At 47.3% G+C, this 16632-nt stretch overlaps 1 protein-coding gene across 1 annotated transcript in view; it reads right to left on the reverse strand.

The window, feature by feature from the left end:
* Positions 1 to 16472, reverse strand: part of MAPRE3 (microtubule associated protein RP/EB family member 3) — a 52488-nt gene extending 36016 nt beyond the window's left edge. The window contains exon 1 of the mRNA XM_059132382.1: positions 16306 to 16472. The gene's annotated coding sequence lies outside the window, so the exon portion shown is untranslated. The remainder of the gene's footprint in view (positions 1 to 16305) is intronic.
* Between the last annotated feature and the right edge of the window lie 160 nt (positions 16473 to 16632).

The following is a 16632-nucleotide window of genomic DNA, read 5'->3' on the forward strand; positions in this document are numbered from 1 at the left end:
GAAATTGTGCTATGTGGGACCAAAGCAAATGCACGGCTATCTGTAGCAATGGGAAGTGCTTTCTATGTGTGTCCTGCACCGGGACTTAAAAATGACTGCTAGAAAAACTGTAAACGGATAGGATTCTAATTTTGTTAAAAATTGGAAGAAAAGGCAATGATATGGTCACTGTAGTAAACAGCCAATGACAGCACCAGGTTTTCTGCAGGGGCGGGGCTGAGGGCTAGTGGGCTGGTGGGAAGGGGCGTTAGAAGAGGGTCTGGCCTTAAAGCTGCCTTTGCAGTAGAGTAGCACACCTTTGCAATGGGGTTGTAGGTTTCCCTGGGGTGGCTTTGGGAGAGGGGAAGTGCCTTAGCCACCCTGTGATAGCGCTACCATCTGAGTGGTAGAATTATAAATGGCTTTCATGTTTCAACTACTCATTTCTATCTTTTCCAATTTTCTGTAAATGAAAAATAGTAAGATCTCATATTTTTTAAAAGAAATAATATGTGTGTAGAAAAAAGTAAGAATATTCAACAAAACAGCAGCAGTAATTCTTTTTGAGGGACAAGGTCATGGAAGACATCTACTTCCTGCTTAATGTGTTTCTGTGGTGCTTTAATTTTTTTTTTTTTTTTTTAAGTAGGTTCCACTCTCAGTGTACAGCCCAGTGTGAGGCTTGAACTCATGACCCTGAGATCAAGACCTGAGCTGAGATCAAGAGTTGGACGTGCAACCAACTGAGCCACCCAGGCACCCCATAATGCTTTAATTTAAAAATACTTTTAGAGGCAATTTTGATTAAACTTACTATCCATAAAAGGGGATTTTGATGACTACTGTACACTCAAGTTAAACACACATTACTCTTAGAAGTTTCTCTGAAATACAGGCAAGTTAATAGTGATTTTCAAGAATTCTTTTTAATTCACGGGAAAGCTAACGCACGGTTACACGTGAGGATGCCCAGATTACTAAGGTGAGGATGCGACGACAGATCCAAAATTCCCACGTGTCCTTCAGAGAAATCGCTGGCGAGTGGGCAGTTGGCAGGCGGGCAGGCAGTGGTGCAGGACCGCCTGTCGGATCCCCCTGCGCCCTGTGGGGAAGGGATGGGGGGTTGGAGGGGGCGGTTTCTCGGTTGTTTGTTTCTCTCAGCTGGCTTCTTGCCTTCAGCAACCCAACCGTGGCTCAGGTACCTGGGAAAGCTTTTGAGAGAAGCTGATAGGCGGCCTCTTTGGAGAGGCAGTTAGAGGAGCTGCCAATTCCAGAAAACCAAGCTGAATACAAGGTACACATTAAGATGTTTCAGCTAACAGTTCTGGGAGCTCTAAAATAATTGGTTATTCCCTGTCCCACCCCCCCCAAAGAGGTCATCTGCTCCAGGCAGCAAACAACAAAATTTCCACCGAAGAGCTAGCTGCTGGCAGGACCACCTGAGTTCAAAGAATAAGTTTTAAAGCTAAAGGGGCGAATTAGACCTTCTTAAATACTCCTCACAGGGCCTCTTGTTATCACGGGGCTCCCAGCGCCCTCAAGAGTCACAAGTCCTGGGGCGCCTGGGTGGCTCAGTGGGTTAAGCCTCTGCCTTCGGCTCAGGTCATGATCTCAGGGTCCTGGGATCGAGCCCCAAATCAGGCTCTCTGCTCAGCAGGGAGCCTGCTCCCCCCACCCCACCTCCTGCTCTGCCTACTTGTGATCTCTCTCTCTCTGTCAAATAAATAAATCTTTAAAAAAAAAAAAAAAAAGTCACAAGTCCTCTTGAGTTATGACCTTTAGCACATCTCAGGACAGCTCCGGGCAGAGCGGTGCCTGGCTGGGTCTTGCTAATGGAGGCTTCCTGGCCGTAGGAAGTTTTCTGGGCTGTGACCAGAGGCTTGTTGCATCAGGGAAGGCACAGTCTATCTGCTATTAGCCTGCCAGCTTCAGAAAGATGCCCCGCTAAGTAGATCAGTTCTCGGGAAGTGCTGGCAGACACGGTGGAGGTGCTGCAGGGAGAAAAAGCTTTCTGAAGTTTACCTTTGGAACTTGGTGGGCTCCTAGGTCAGGGTCTGGTCACCCACACCCCGGAGAGCCAGAAATGTGCCCTTGGGAGAGGCAGCGCTAGAGCAGTCAACTTTGTTTTTTAGGGAAGCATGTGGTGGGCTTTGCTCCTTGAATGTGTCTGTCTCTACCTTACTGGAAAGCTGACTCTGAACAAGTGAGGCCTTTCGGAATAGAGGAGTGGCGGTGGTATCTGCATCCTCGGTCCCTCTGACAGGAGCTGGTCTGAGCCCTCTGGGTTCCAGGGCTCCGCCCACCCCAGAGAGGAGCAGAGATCTGCTCTTCTGGGCCCTCTTGTCCATTAGGAATGAAGGCAAGGTCACTCCTAAGAGCTACCTAGAACTGAGGGCAACAAAACACACCTCAGAAAGCCACTCATTCAGCCATTATTTGTTGAGTCTCAACTCCTTGTGGGTCTGATGTAGATGAGTCAGTCAGTCTTGGTCCTTGACTCATGGAGTTTGTTGTCTAGTGAGAGGGACAGATAGTAAAAGAATAACCATATGAGTAACTATACTTACATTAAGTGCTACACAGGAAAAATGCAGAACTAGAGTGTTTTGAAAGCAATGGCTTTCAACCATTTAGTAAAAAATGTATTTTACATGATAATTCAAGCAATATATGTATACATATAGACATGTTTGATAAAACAAAAATTTCCTTAAATAATTCTTATTCTTATTAGGAACTCTGCACTAGGACATTTTCTGGTCTATTCATTTACAAAATGCTGCTTACAACCGAATAAATTGATCTTGCAACCAATTAAAGTTTGAGATCCACAATTTGAAAAGTCCTGTGAGGGGGCCCCAGCCTGTAGTGGAGCTGGGAGTCATGAAACACTTCTCTGAGGGGATGACACTTAGACCCAGACAGGCGATGCTAAGGAGAGTTAGCCCAAAAAGTCCAGAAAAGAATGGTCTGAGGTAGGGGGAGGGAACAGAATATGCAAAGACCCCTCATTTTACACAAAAGGAAATGGAATCAGGGAGAGTTGTGATTCCTTCGTGGTCACATAACTCCGAGCCCAGGTCTCCCAACTCCAGGTTCAAGGGCCTCTCACATACTACAGCCCATCAGTTGTCCTCTTCCTCCATTTAGTAGTTATGGGCCAAGGACTAATTATTCTCACCTAGACTACCCAGGAGAAAAGAGAAAAGAGCGACGGCAGGAGGCTGTGTTTACACAGATTCTATTAAATTCTACATGCAAAACAATGCACGTTAGCTCTACCCCACCTGGCTTGAGGCCTGCACCGCAAGCTGTTTGTTCCTTCCTGGTAGGGACTGGCAGGGAGCCATACTCCTGCTTAGTCCTGGCTTTAGCGAAACAGCATTTACAAAATGGCCAGGCAAAGTTTAGTCTTAGCCGAAGACCATGGAAAGAGTGCAGAGCGCTGGCCCCCACTTTTCCATCTCCCCATGTTGATGCTGGCACCTGACTTTCCACACATTTCCACCTTGCTCAGCTCCCTGCTATCGGCCCCTGTGACTGCTGGGAACGGTGAGCTCCGTAAATGGCTCGGTTGAGCAGCCTGGAGGTAATGTGAATCCGGCAAGTGAAATGCAGGCCAAGGCCATGGGTGTCTGTCAGGGTCAGAGTCAAAGTGGGTGACCCAGGAGCCCATGAGAAAAAGAGGGGTCAGGAGGGAAGGGCCTCTTTCAATATAGGCCAGAAGAGAAACAGGGCTGCTGTTTACAGATGTGGCGTTTGTAACCTGCATGAAGCACCCCAGGAGGGGATTTGTGAGGCTGACACGGAAGCCACACTCCATGATGGGGTGGGTGGGGTGGGGACAACATATACACGGAGGACAGCCTCCATGGCTCTGGAGGGCACCTGGTCAGAGGGTCATAAACACCAGAACCACAAAACATCACATTGAAAATGCTGCCAAGCCTGGGGAAGGTTGACGTCCTCAGGTATGAAGCACTACTGGTGTGTGGGTGTTTACAGGCTGATGTGTGGGTGCTGCTCGGCAGTGATGAGCTGTGGCCACAGGACCTCTTGGCTGACAAGGAGAGACACCTCGCAGTTTGAACACTTATCAAGCCATCGAGCCAGATGCTGGATTCCTCCCGCATCTTCATTTCTCCTTCAGCGATCTCAGAGCCGTCCAGCCACACTCCGGAGGCACAGCTCTACTCCTGAGATTTTAAATTCGTTTAAAAAAATATGTTACTGGTGGGGTGCCGGGGCAGCTCAGTCAGCTAAATGTCTGCCTCTTGGTTTCAGCTCAGGTCGTGATCTTAGGGTCCTGGGATCAAGTCCTGCATTGGGCTCCCCGTTCAGTGTGGAATCTGCTTAAGATTCTCTCTCTCCCTCTGCCCCAACCCCTGCTCACTCTCTCGCTCTCTCTCAAATAAATAAATATTTTTAAAAAATGGTACTGGTAATACATGCCCATGTAAAAACACCACAAACATTACATAAAGCTAAATAATTAAAAGGAAAAGCAGCCTCTTCCAAAATTTAACATTAAAATCTTCTGTCAATACCCTCCTTACTACTCATCCCTCATATTCCAAACCTGCTTTCTGTTCTCACTCGAGCTTGTAATTCCTCTGCGTCCTCCTGCTGACATCCAGCACCTCTCTTAGATTTGTAGCGCCTCCCTCCACCTCTGACCTTAGGGCCAGCTGCTTCAATGCCATCTTAAATCTGCCTCCTCTGGGGCGCCTGGGTGGCTTGGTGGGTTAAGCCTCTGCCTTCGGCTCAGGTCATGATCTCAGGGTCCTGGGATTGAGCCCCGCATTGGGCTCTCTGCTCAGCGGGAAGCCTGCTTCCCTCTCTGTCGCTGCCTGCCTCTCTGCCTACTTGTGATCTCTGTCTGTCAAATAAATAAATAAAATCTTAAAAAAAAAAAATCTGCCTTCTCAGGGGTGCCTGGATGGCTCAGTGGGTTAAGCCTCTGCCTTCAGCTCAGGTCATGATCTCGGGTCCTGGGATCGAGCCCTGCACCGGGCTCTCTGCTTGGCAGGGGGAGCCTGCCTCCCCCGCCCCCTGCCTGCTTCTTTGTCTACTTGTGATCTCTCTCTCCTTGTCAAATAAATAAATAAAATCTTTAAAAAAAAATCTGCCTCCTCAGAAACCTTGGCCCGAACATGCCCCCACCCTTGGCTAGAGGACTTCAGAGAATTAGCCCGTTAGGAGTCCCTGGGTCCAAGTCAGCCCTCGGCTCCGAACAAGACTTTTATTCATTTCTCATACGCCCAGGCTCGTTTCTTACAGCAGTTAATTCAGACCTCCAAGACCTCACCCCTACCTCAGCAAGTGGCCTTGGCTCCATTTCACTGAGGAAAAGGTCTTTTCTTGGCAGGAACGCCAGTCATTTTCCCTGGGCTTCGCCCTGCAAGTCATGGGTAGAAAGGGCCATACCCTCTCCTCCTACCAGTCTCAGTGGAAGGGAGCCCTTCCCTCCTCTGCAAAGTTACCCCTTCCTTGGTGTCCCCACGAGCTTTCCCATTTGTTCCCTTTCTCTCTTGCATCCAAATTATTGTCCTCAAATAACTCTTTCTCTCTTCTGCCATTACACACGTTCAGATCTCCTTACTATCAGAAAGCATTCAAGTTGATCCTAAACTCTTACTCTAACTGTAAGTTGGCTGGATCACCGTGGAGAACAATGCACAATGAGCCTACTATAAAAACAAGAATAACATGGAAGCAACCTAAATATCCACTGACGGATGAATGTATAAAGAAAATGTGGCGGGACGCCTGGGTGGTTCAGTTGGTTAAGCTGCTGCCTTCGGCTTGGGTCGTGATCCCAGGGTCCTGGGATCGAATCCCGCATCCCTTGCTCGGTGGGGAGCCTGCTTTTCTCTGCCTCTGCCTGCCACTCTGCCTGCTTGTGTTCTCTCTCTCTCTCTGACAAATAAATAAATAAAATCTTAAAAAAAAAGAAAAAGAAAAAGAAAATGTGGTAATATACAGAATGGACTATCACTCCTTCATAAAAAGATAAGGAAATCCTGCCATTTGCAAAACATGGATGGAACTCGAGGGCATGTTGCCAGGTGAAATAAGTCAGACAGAGAAAGACAAAAATTTATATGTGGAATCTACAAACAACAAATCCATGGGTACAGAGACAGACTGATGGGGGCCAGAGATGGGAGAAATGAGTGACGGTCAAAAAGTACGAAGAAAGGCGGTCGGGGATGTACTGTAGGGCATGGCCACGGTCGCTAGTTACTGTGCGGTATATCTGGAAGTTGCTAAGAGAGCAAATCTTAAGTTCTCATCACAACAAAAAACAACTTGTAACAATGTATGTGGTGATGGATATTAGCTAGACTTACTGTGGTGATCATTTCACAATACATAGGAATATCAAATCGCTATGTTGTACACCAGAAACCAAGACAATGTTATGAGTCAGTTATATCTCAATTAATAAAACCCTGCAGAAAAGGATTCACAAATGCAGAGAACAACTGGAAGTTGCCAGAGGGAGAGGAGTGGGGGAATGGGCCAAATGGAAAAATCAAAAACAAAAACAAAAACAAAACGAAACAAAATCCAACATTGTTTGTACCCTTTGCCTCTGTATGCCACTTTAGGGGATACACTCTGAGGAAAGAGCCCACAAAAGGAAAACAGTGGCTTGTACAGTGATGTTCAGAGCAGAGATATTTACACTTGCAATTTGCAAAATGTTGGAAATACCCCAATGGCCCAATAATAGATTGATGGTTTAGCATATTTTGGTATCCGTATAATGGAACACCGCAGAAGGAGTGGGACATTTGTTTTTAATTTTTTATTTTATTTTTATTATTTATTTTTTAACTTTATTTCCAGTGTAGTAAACATAACGGTGTTATATTAGTTTCTAGTGTACAATATAGTGAGTGATTCAACATTTCCATGTAATTCCTCAGTGCTCACCAGATAAGTGTGCTGGAATGGGATATATGAAGTAACAAGGACACGGATTATGTGGATACAGAGAAATCTGCAGATGAAGCACATTTAAATACATAAAAATTATATAAGCAAAAAATATACTCATTAAATTTTTATATACATTTACTTAGTCCTGGAATCGAGTCCCGCATCGGGTTCTCTGCTCAGCAGGGAGCCTGCTTCCTCCTCCCTCGCTCTCTGCCTACTTGTGATCTCTGTCTGTCAAATAAATAAAATAAAATATTTAAAAAAAAAGAATTAGAATAATAAAATAATTGATCTTGCTGCTACTGGTAACTACTTTTCTGCCTTTTCCTGTTGCAGCTCTCTGGTGACCATCCATTGCCTCTGCTTTCTCCCTTCACACTACCCAACCTGGCTTCCTTCTTCAGTGTTTTACTGGACTCACACCCTCAGCAATCATCATGATTTTCTTCTGGATAGATCCTTGAGTCTAGTTAAGCCAGCAGCACTGAAGCTCTCTTCTTGACATCTTTCTCTTTTCTCTTCCCTTGCTGCTGAACCACCCTAACTTGCCCACACCTCTTTGCTTTTTTCCTAGTTGTGCATGATTCTTGAAGCCTATCACTTGGAGCGCTGGTCTCCGTGCACTACACGCCAGCCCTCTGGACAGAGCGCCTTGCAGGGAAGCCACCGCTCCTGTGCCGCTCATTCTCACGTCTGTAGCTCCATCCCAGCCTCACCCTCGGCTCCTGGTTCTGTCTGACTGCTCCACTTGGAGGCTTCGTGCTGTCACCTCTAGTTCTCCATGTCTGAAATGAAACTTCTCTCTAAACTGCCTCTCCCACTTCCTAACTTCTGGCTAACGTCACCAGTGTTGTCCCAAACTGTCACAACCTCAGTTTGGTAAGGGTGGTCTGCTTATGGTCCTCATCACACTCACTCCCCGTCATTCCTCAGCAGACTCCATGCTTCTTGGAAAGTGCCCCCTGCTGTCCTGTCTCCCGAAGGCCTACTCACTCCCAGGACAAGCTCAGGCTCTGCTTCCTTTGTTAAGTCTTTTCCAATTACCTCCGTTCACAGTGATGATTTTCCTCTCACAATCCTAGTTGAAGTTAGACTCTCTAGTACTAGCGACACACAATGCACTGTCCTTTTCACTTCTTTTACCTAAACTCTCTCCCTCCTCTGTCATCTGGTGGACAGGATCCCACACCGTCCTGCTAGGCCGGCCCCAGGACATCTCCCTCGCTGAAGCCCTCCCAGTTCTCACTGGCTCAGGGTCACTCCTCCTTCTCATTTCTTTTAAATCCCATGGTGAGTAAGAATACAAAACAGAAAGGAGACCCGAGGAGTACCTGTTGAGGGTATATTTAGAATAAAGCCCTGAGGAGAAAATATGTAAATACATATGACTAACCTATAAGCCTGGAAACTGTACTTTCTGGGGAATACGAGTCTTATCAAGCCTCAGAACACTGCACCTTGCTATTCTGGGGCCGGCATAACACATTTCTGTACTTAGCAGTGGTCCTGTCACTTAAAGGTATTAATAGGATGCCCAAACTGGAAACTTTCAACTGTGAACTCTACCCATCTAAAATCAGAACGTATCAGAGACTAAATCAGAGTCCCTGAGAAGTGGCAATAATCCACAGGGAAGGAGCTGGGGGTGGCGGCTGCCAGCCAAGAGTCTGGTGCTGCAGAAAAGTTTGGCTATGCAGTGACTATGACACCAGGGGAGAGAAGGCTTCAGGGAAACACTCCTCACATGGGAAGAGATATTGAATTTCATCCAGTGGTCCAAGGCCTGCCCCTTCACATAGCACAACACACGTTAGTCCAACTATGATCTTGCTGACTCAGAGAAGCTAAGATTTCATTTCCTACCAATCAGGAAACCCCATTTAAATGACAAGGTGACCAGGACAACCACACCCTCAATGCCTCTCTGGCAACCACTCTCGCCAAGCGGGGAGCGTCTCCAGCTAGCCATCCCCAAAGACTTGTTCACTAATAATCCCAGGAGGCTAGGAAGGCCTCCACCCCATCCAGGACAAATGTTTGGGTAGTCAGAACCATTTGGAAGAGGAGGCAGATTCTGTTCAATGAACATGTACATCAGCACTGTGTGACAGGCCGAGCTGTGTGATGGGCCATATGTCCCTCAATGCTAAAACCTGGATCCCTAGTGCTCCGAGGTGAGCAGACACCCCTGCTAGTAGAAGACAGGACTCAGTCCTCTGGCCTAGGTCACAGAGGCAGCATACAGTGCATGTGTGGACGGGAAAGATGAGGTGAGGGGATGGCTACTGGGGAACCTGTCCTTTCACAGCCACAAACTCCAGGGACCTGGTGTAGCGAAGAGGGAACTGCCCAGTCTGTCCCTGCAGAGGGCTTCTACCCATCAGGTGGCTACCGGCGGGCACCCTACCTTCTCTATCCTTGGAGGAAGAAGGATCTCTGAGCTGATCGCTGAACAGAATATGGACAAAGGCAAAGGGAGGAAGGAGCCTGCAGCAGGCTTGGGCACAGGCCTTCAAAAAGAGTTCAGGGAGGTACACACGCACGAAACATAAGGGTACTGCTCCTCCTAGGAAGTAGGTTTAGACACGTACCTTTATATTGGCAAACCTGACCAATCCCTAATTGTTGACCCTTTAGTTGTTTTAACTGTTAGATATCATTAATAATGTTACATTAATGGGGGCGCCTGGGTGGCTCAGTGGGTTAAGCCGCTGCCTTCGGCTCAGGTCATGATCACAGGGTCCTGGGATCGAGTCCCGCATCGGGCTCTCTGCTCGGCAGGGAGCCTGCTTCCTCCTCTCTCTCTCTGCCTGCCTCTCTGACTACTTGTAATCTCTCTCTGTCAAATAAATAAATAAAATCTTAAAAAAAAATAATGTTACATTAATGAAAATTCTTGTACTGTATTTTCTTAAAAAAAAAAGATTTTACTTATTTATTTGACAGAGAGATCACAAGTAGGTAGAGAGGCAGGCAGAGAGAGAGGGGGAAGCAGGCTGCCTACTGAGCAGAGAGCCCTATGTGGGGCTTGATCCCAGGACCCTGCGATCATGACCTGAACCGAAGGCAGAGGTTTTAATCCACTGAGTCACCCAAGCACCCCTTGTACAGTATTTTCATAAACACACTTGATTTTATAAATATTCTTAGAACTGTAATTTCTGATTTAAGGATATATATCCTTTTTTTTTAAGATTTTGTTTATTTATTTGACAGAGAGAGAGAGATCACAAGTAGGCAGAGAGGAGGCAGAGAGAGAGAGGATATATGTATTTTCAAGGCTTTTGATATACATTGTCAAAATTACTGGTTAGATTTGAAGCAATGCTTCTTGCTTGGTTATTTTAAACATATCACACAGTGATATGTATCTCCCATATACAGGAAATAGTTTTGGGAAAAAAATAATTTTACTTGGAATCAAAACATTTTAATAGGTCAAGGCCTATTTACTTCAGGCAAATGAATCATCCAGAGCTCAAAACATTAATGTTACGTCATCCCTGTTCAGCAAAGTTGGTAGGACACGATGCTTGTGGGAAAGATAAAGGGCTTAGGCTAGTTGGCTGGTCAACTCAACACTGAGGAAAAGCCATCCTTGGCAACTGAATGCCTCACCAACCTTGGCCAACTGTCACAAGTTTGTACTCTTGGCCAAAGGGAAGATTAGGAGACAATGTGGATTACTCCGCATAACCCATCCTCACTCCTGGTTAGCAAGCCAAAGCACGTGTCCAAATGATAGGTGTGTCTTTTTTCTATAATAGGACATCTGGCTAGGAAACACAACTGACCAACTTATGGGAAGATTAAAGTTCAGTAATACGTAATTATTTTGTCACAGATTATTTACTTCCTAGGAGGAGCAGTTAGTAAATGAGCTGTGTGAAAGATGTGCTCTACCGGTCAGGTCTGATCAAAAACACAGCTAATGCCACAGAGTGTGTCCAGCACTTAGGCTGGAGGTTCTTTAAACTTCAAGCCCTTTTTTTTTTTTTTTAAATATTTATTTATTTATTTGAAAGAGAGAGAGAAAGAGAGAGAGAGCACACAAGCAGGTGGAGCAGCAGGCAGAGGGAGAGGGAGAAGCAGGGTTCTCGCTGAGCAGGGAGCCTGACATGGTGCTCGATCCCAGGACCCTGGGATCATGACTCGAGTAGAAGACAGATGCTTACCCAACTGAGCCACCCAGATGCCCGTAAACTTTAAGCCCTCTTGATGTAAAGTAAGGGGTGTGGTTTTTTCATAAAGATCATCTGGTCAGGTGGCATTTCCTGAACAGTTGAAAACTAGATGAGCATTTTGGGATAGTAATGATGTCTTCAACTGGCAAGAGGGACTGTTCTTAAGAAGGGAAGGAAAACAGGAGGAAGAGGTGGGGAGGTAGCAGGTCAATGAAGCATCCTGGGCTGCCAGGGAAGCAGCCACTTTGGAGTTTCCTGCCCTCACTTACGACTGGCTTGGTGGAAACCGGCTTGGCCTGCTGGAGGGAAGCAGTCTAACCCTATCTGCCCCATGTACTGAAGGCTCCAAGTAAAGGCAAAGACTTTTTTGTATCAAAATGTACTCACTGAAAAACAGCCACTGCTAACTCTATTGGTCTGCATGAAATGACAAAAACACACATGTTGCTTATAACAATTCACACACAGAAGCCCATGAAGTAAAAGTTCTCCTTTGAATCTCCCTTTCCCTCCTCTATACCCAAATTCTACTTCTAAGAGGTAAAACCTACTGTTTTTATCTTTCCAGTCTTTAGATGCCTATACCTGGGTATTTTCCCCCCGACATGAAATTTATACAAATTTAAGTTCATTTGTGTTCTACCTGAACGGGTCGCCCTGGCTCCGTAAATACTGGGTGGTCTCTGCCTTGAACCCTCTGGAAATGTCGCCATCCAAAATGACCTCCCTTTACCTCTCTTTACTAGAAAGGAGGTTTCCCTGCTAAGACCGGAAGTTCCTTTGCCTGGCCCTCTGGATCTTCTGGGCAGATGCAGAAGCTGATCTGAGCAAAGTCACGGAGGAGAGCTACACCTCTAACAGAAGAGAAAGTGAAGGAAGGCCATGGGAGCTTTCGTCACAAGGGAGAGCTCAGCAGCTTTTTCATTTCCAATTAGGTTCGCTCCCCAGACTGGCCTCCCCAACTGGAGGACTAACCGCCCACATGACACACACAAACACACAAAGTCCATGCTCTCTTAGGCAAGTGCTCCTGCCCTGCTAGTCTTTCAGATATTCAGGTCAGCTGAATATGTGGATACAAAGGGGCATTTCATATACTCCTATTTTGGCAGTTGGAATAACACTGCAAGTGCCAGGTCTTCATGGGACAAATCTCTCTGTGCATGTCAAACATGATGAGAGCGCTACTGGGAGATGGAGACTATTGAAATGAGGGTCCAAGATAGACTTAAGACATGATAAAAATGTGTATTTTTTAAAAGATTTTATTTATTTATTTGACAGAGATCACAAGTAGGCAGAGAGGCAGGCATAGAGGCAGGGAGGAAGCAGGATCCCTGTTGAGCAGAGAGCCTGATGTGAGGCTGGATTACAGGACACTGGGATCATGACCTGAGCTGAAAGCAGAGGCTTCAACCCACTGAGCCACCCAGGTGCCCCAAAAATGTATATTTTAAAAAATCTTATACCGTAGCAATAGGAAATAGTGATTGTTATGTCTTAGTAAGCAGACAAGGTACATATTTTCTTTCATTTAAACCCTCATGACTAGCCTACAAAACATGGTTATCATCCTAGGCCTGCAGGGGAGCAAATGGCCCGCAGACGTTCCACAGCCCCCCAAGGCCACATGGCAAGGATGGGATAGGACCAACATTTGAACTCGGGTCTGTCTGCTTCCAGAGGCCAGACTGCCTCACTTTCTCCAGGAGAAGGGTTAGAAATCTCACTGGGGCTTCCCGGAACTACAGAAGGTTCCAGTCTGGGAGCTGGAAGATAATCCAGTTTACTGCTCCTCTTGGCCCCTCTCAGCCCCCTGCACCCTGCCTCCTGGGATGCAACGGTCCATGGATGCCAAGTTGAGAGGACGGCAAGTCCCCCCCTTCACGTTTGCTTTATATTAGATGATGCAAAGTTTTGAAAGGAAAACCTTCCTAGTGTCAGCATATGTGAGGCAAAATTATTATTTTTAAGGTGGCAAGAATAAATATTTAATTAGACTGTATGACACTAGATTTTACCTAGCTCTGCACCATCTCGGATAATAAAACAAGCCCTTGTCTACAGGACTAATTACAGACTGCTAAATTATTTTTATTAAAACCCTCTGGAATATTAAACATGAGGGATGAGACAATGTAGTATTGTAGAATAGCTCTAGAAATCTGGGTTCTAATTCTGACTCAGCCACTAGTAACCACCAACATTCATTTGTATGGTGCACACAGTTTACAACGGGTTATTCATATACTTTCTACATTAGCTGGGTGACTTTAGGCAAGTCACTTAACTCTTGGTGTCTCACGCTAAAATCTGGCAACGAGAACACTGAGCTATGTCATCTGAAGTCCCCTCTACATCTAACACTGTACAGGGCCTGGACTTACTTTAGGGTCTTTACAAATGTATCTGTAAACAAATCAGGGCAGATGCGTTCTGCTTGAGAAAAACAATAGTTTCTCTTCAGCTTCTGAAAGATGTTACTCAGCCAAATTCATGTATAGCTCATAAAACATTTGTTGCCAGCTAGTTGGCTCAGCTTCTGGAAGGTACCATAATAAGGCCTTGGGTTGGATTCTGACCTGGGAACTTCCCTCTGTTCAGTAGCCAAGTACTGTGCCTAACGGCAGTCAATCATCTCACACACATAACCCCATAAAGCTTGGAGGAAGGACTTGGGAGAAAATCCGTCTTCACAATGCAAGCATTCTCAGGATGGTAGGTCACTAATAGCATCATCACATACCCAGAGATATTATAAATATCACCCTTTCTCAGTTTTAAAACACACAAATCTCACCTTCAAGTCTTGCCACTTCCTGAATATTTTATTGTTCCTGAAATTAGGATGTGACTTAGAATCAACATATATATTTTGATCTGGTTGTAGCAAATTGTTTTACTCAAAACTTTTGGTAAATTGCTGATGTGTCTGAGAACCAAAGGAACATAATGCTATAAAGCCACAACAAAAATTACATAGATTTAGGTCTAACTTCATTCAAATTGTTTCCCTCTCCCTGATCTTAACAATTACATTCGGTAACAACTGGGTAAGCAACATGCGAGACACAGGTCTGTTTCCCAATAGTAATCATTTAGAAAGCATTCCATCATTATCTCATAAAACACTGGTACGAGTTTCAAAGGCAAATTAACCCATATAAAAACCACTGTGATGCTCTGAAAATGTTCATCCCAGAGCAAACTGGAAAGGGAACATTTTGCTCACACCCTCCTCATCTATCTAGCCTTGACACATTTTCTTGCTTCTTAATTCACAACTCTCCACCCTAGTAATATTGTTGATTCCCAAAATACACTCGACCCAGGAGGAGCAGCTCTCCAGCACAGCTGTCTGCTCCTGCCCTGCCCGGGTATTTCGGTGAGCTATGCAACACAGAGGACCACACAGAAGGAATGTAACTGTCAGGCCCCACAGCTCCCATCACCCCACAGGCAGGTGCATCCCGCCAAACCCCAGACTGGCATTCGAAACAGAAGAAACTGCCTTCCTGCATGGGGGCTGTAGGTTTCCCAAACTTCATCTCTATGTTTAAAACTAGGGCGACAGCCGTCTTTGCTACTGTAAACTAATCTGATGGGCATGGGGGTGGGGAGTGGCTCTGAGAAGGCTGCCAATAGGCCATGATTGAGCAAAGTCAAGGAGCAAAATCATTATTTCTCACTGTCTGCAATCCCCAGAACTGCAAAATTAGTGGGTCCTTCACCATGATTTTTAGAAGTAACCTATCTACTCTTTTGGCAGCCTGGAGTAAAAAAATACAAAGCCTCTTGTAGGCTGTAACTGCCTGATATTTACACATATTTGCTAACAGTACACTGGAATCTGGAAGGCAGAAAAAAAAAAAAGAATCAAAGGAAGTTGGCAGTTAGATACATGCATAGTAGTTAGGAGCCCTCGAGTTGAGGCACGTTTATTAAGAGGGCCTCTGGCTGCGGGCACCAACTCTGACTTCAGCTCTATTTCTGCTGGAAAAAGAAAACAGTTTGGGATCCTCCAAGATCGGGGATGCAGGGTGGGCAGGTGGATTGGTAGCAAACATAACTCAGCGAATTGCCCAGATATGCTGGAGTCCTATCGGGTGGCAGCCCCCACAGACCCACAGCGGCAGGAGGGGGTGGGGGGGGGTAGGGGTGGTGGTGGTACAGGCCGCAGACCTACATGTAGAGAAATGCTCCTTCTTCTCCACTCTGCACCTTATGCTAAAACTCACTGTCACCCAATTGGTTACTACATAGTATTTACAGGTATCCGAGATTAATTCCTGCCACAACCCCTCAACATACAAACAGTAAGCCCTTGCTACGGATGATAGCAGACCTCATATTATACCAGGGTTGTACAGCAAAAACTAAATAAATTAAAAATGAAAAACGCATACTAAAGAGTACTGCAAGGTGCTTATTCACAACAACACACCGGAAGCGCAGGAACTTCAGCTTCCCAGCGCAGCCTTCCCCCTCCCCTCCCGCCACTACCTCTAGTCCCTCTCCGTAGCGCCCGCCAAGGCAATGGCCCAGCCCACTAGAAGGCCACCATGCACTAGCGGGTGTTCACTAAACAGTAGCTAATCATCATGGGGCTCAGTCCTTCTCGGCAAAATCTATTCCGAAAGCCCCACAAGCTCTTAACAGTCAGAACTGTCCAGACCTGCTTCCCCACACCAGCCAGGGCAGGAGTTTGTGGGTAAGAAACCTGAGGCCCCAAGGTCTGGGCAGGCAGAATGTCCCCCCCCCTCCCCCAAGTCTCCCCTCGCCCTCTCCCTTGTCACTCTTTTTCTGGCATATCACTGGGGAAAACCAGAGAGGCCGGAGGTGTCAGGCCCAAGAAGAGTAAGGAGAAGCGACAAGGCCGGACCGGAGGCAGTTCGGGGCGATGCCGGGGGGATCAGTCCCGGGTGGCGGCACCTCTAGTGGGAAGGAGCCCCCGAGGTGGGTCCGGAGGGAGGGCAGGGAGGGGGAGTGGCTCGAAGGCCTGACGGCCGGCCGCCGCGGGGACCCCGGGAGAGAGGGATGGAGGGAGAGAGGCGGCGGCGGTGAGGTGCGGTTGGGGGGGCGGGGGCGCGGGTGGGGAGGCGAGGGGGGCAGCCCGGTTCCCCTCCCCCCGCCCGGGCCCGGGCCTCCCGCTGACTCAGCCCCCACAGCGTCGGTCGCCTCGGCCCGGACTCACAGTGCGCGAGGCTGCTCCGGCGGAGGCGGCGGGGCGGGGGGACAGGCGGCGGGGGCGCTGCGGCTGAGGCTGCGGCTCCGGCCCGCGGCTCCGGGGCGAAGGGTCCTAGCAGAGGCCGCCGCGGTCTCCGGCTTCAACGCACAGGGACTGCGGGGGAAGAGAGCACTGCGCAGGCGCGATGCGGCCACCGCTGTCAGTCCGAGCGGGGCGGGGCCAGGGCACCCGCCGTCTCCAAGGCAACTGGGCGGCGAGGGAAGGACAGCTCCAACCTCCACCTTGTGTTAGCGACGGCGGCGGGGGGACAGAGGAGGGGGGCAACGAGAACAG

This window comes from Mustela lutreola, chromosome 9 (genome assembly GCF_030435805.1).
Source record: "Mustela lutreola isolate mMusLut2 chromosome 9, mMusLut2.pri, whole genome shotgun sequence".
NCBI classification, from domain to species: Eukaryota; Metazoa; Chordata; class Mammalia; order Carnivora; family Mustelidae; genus Mustela; species Mustela lutreola.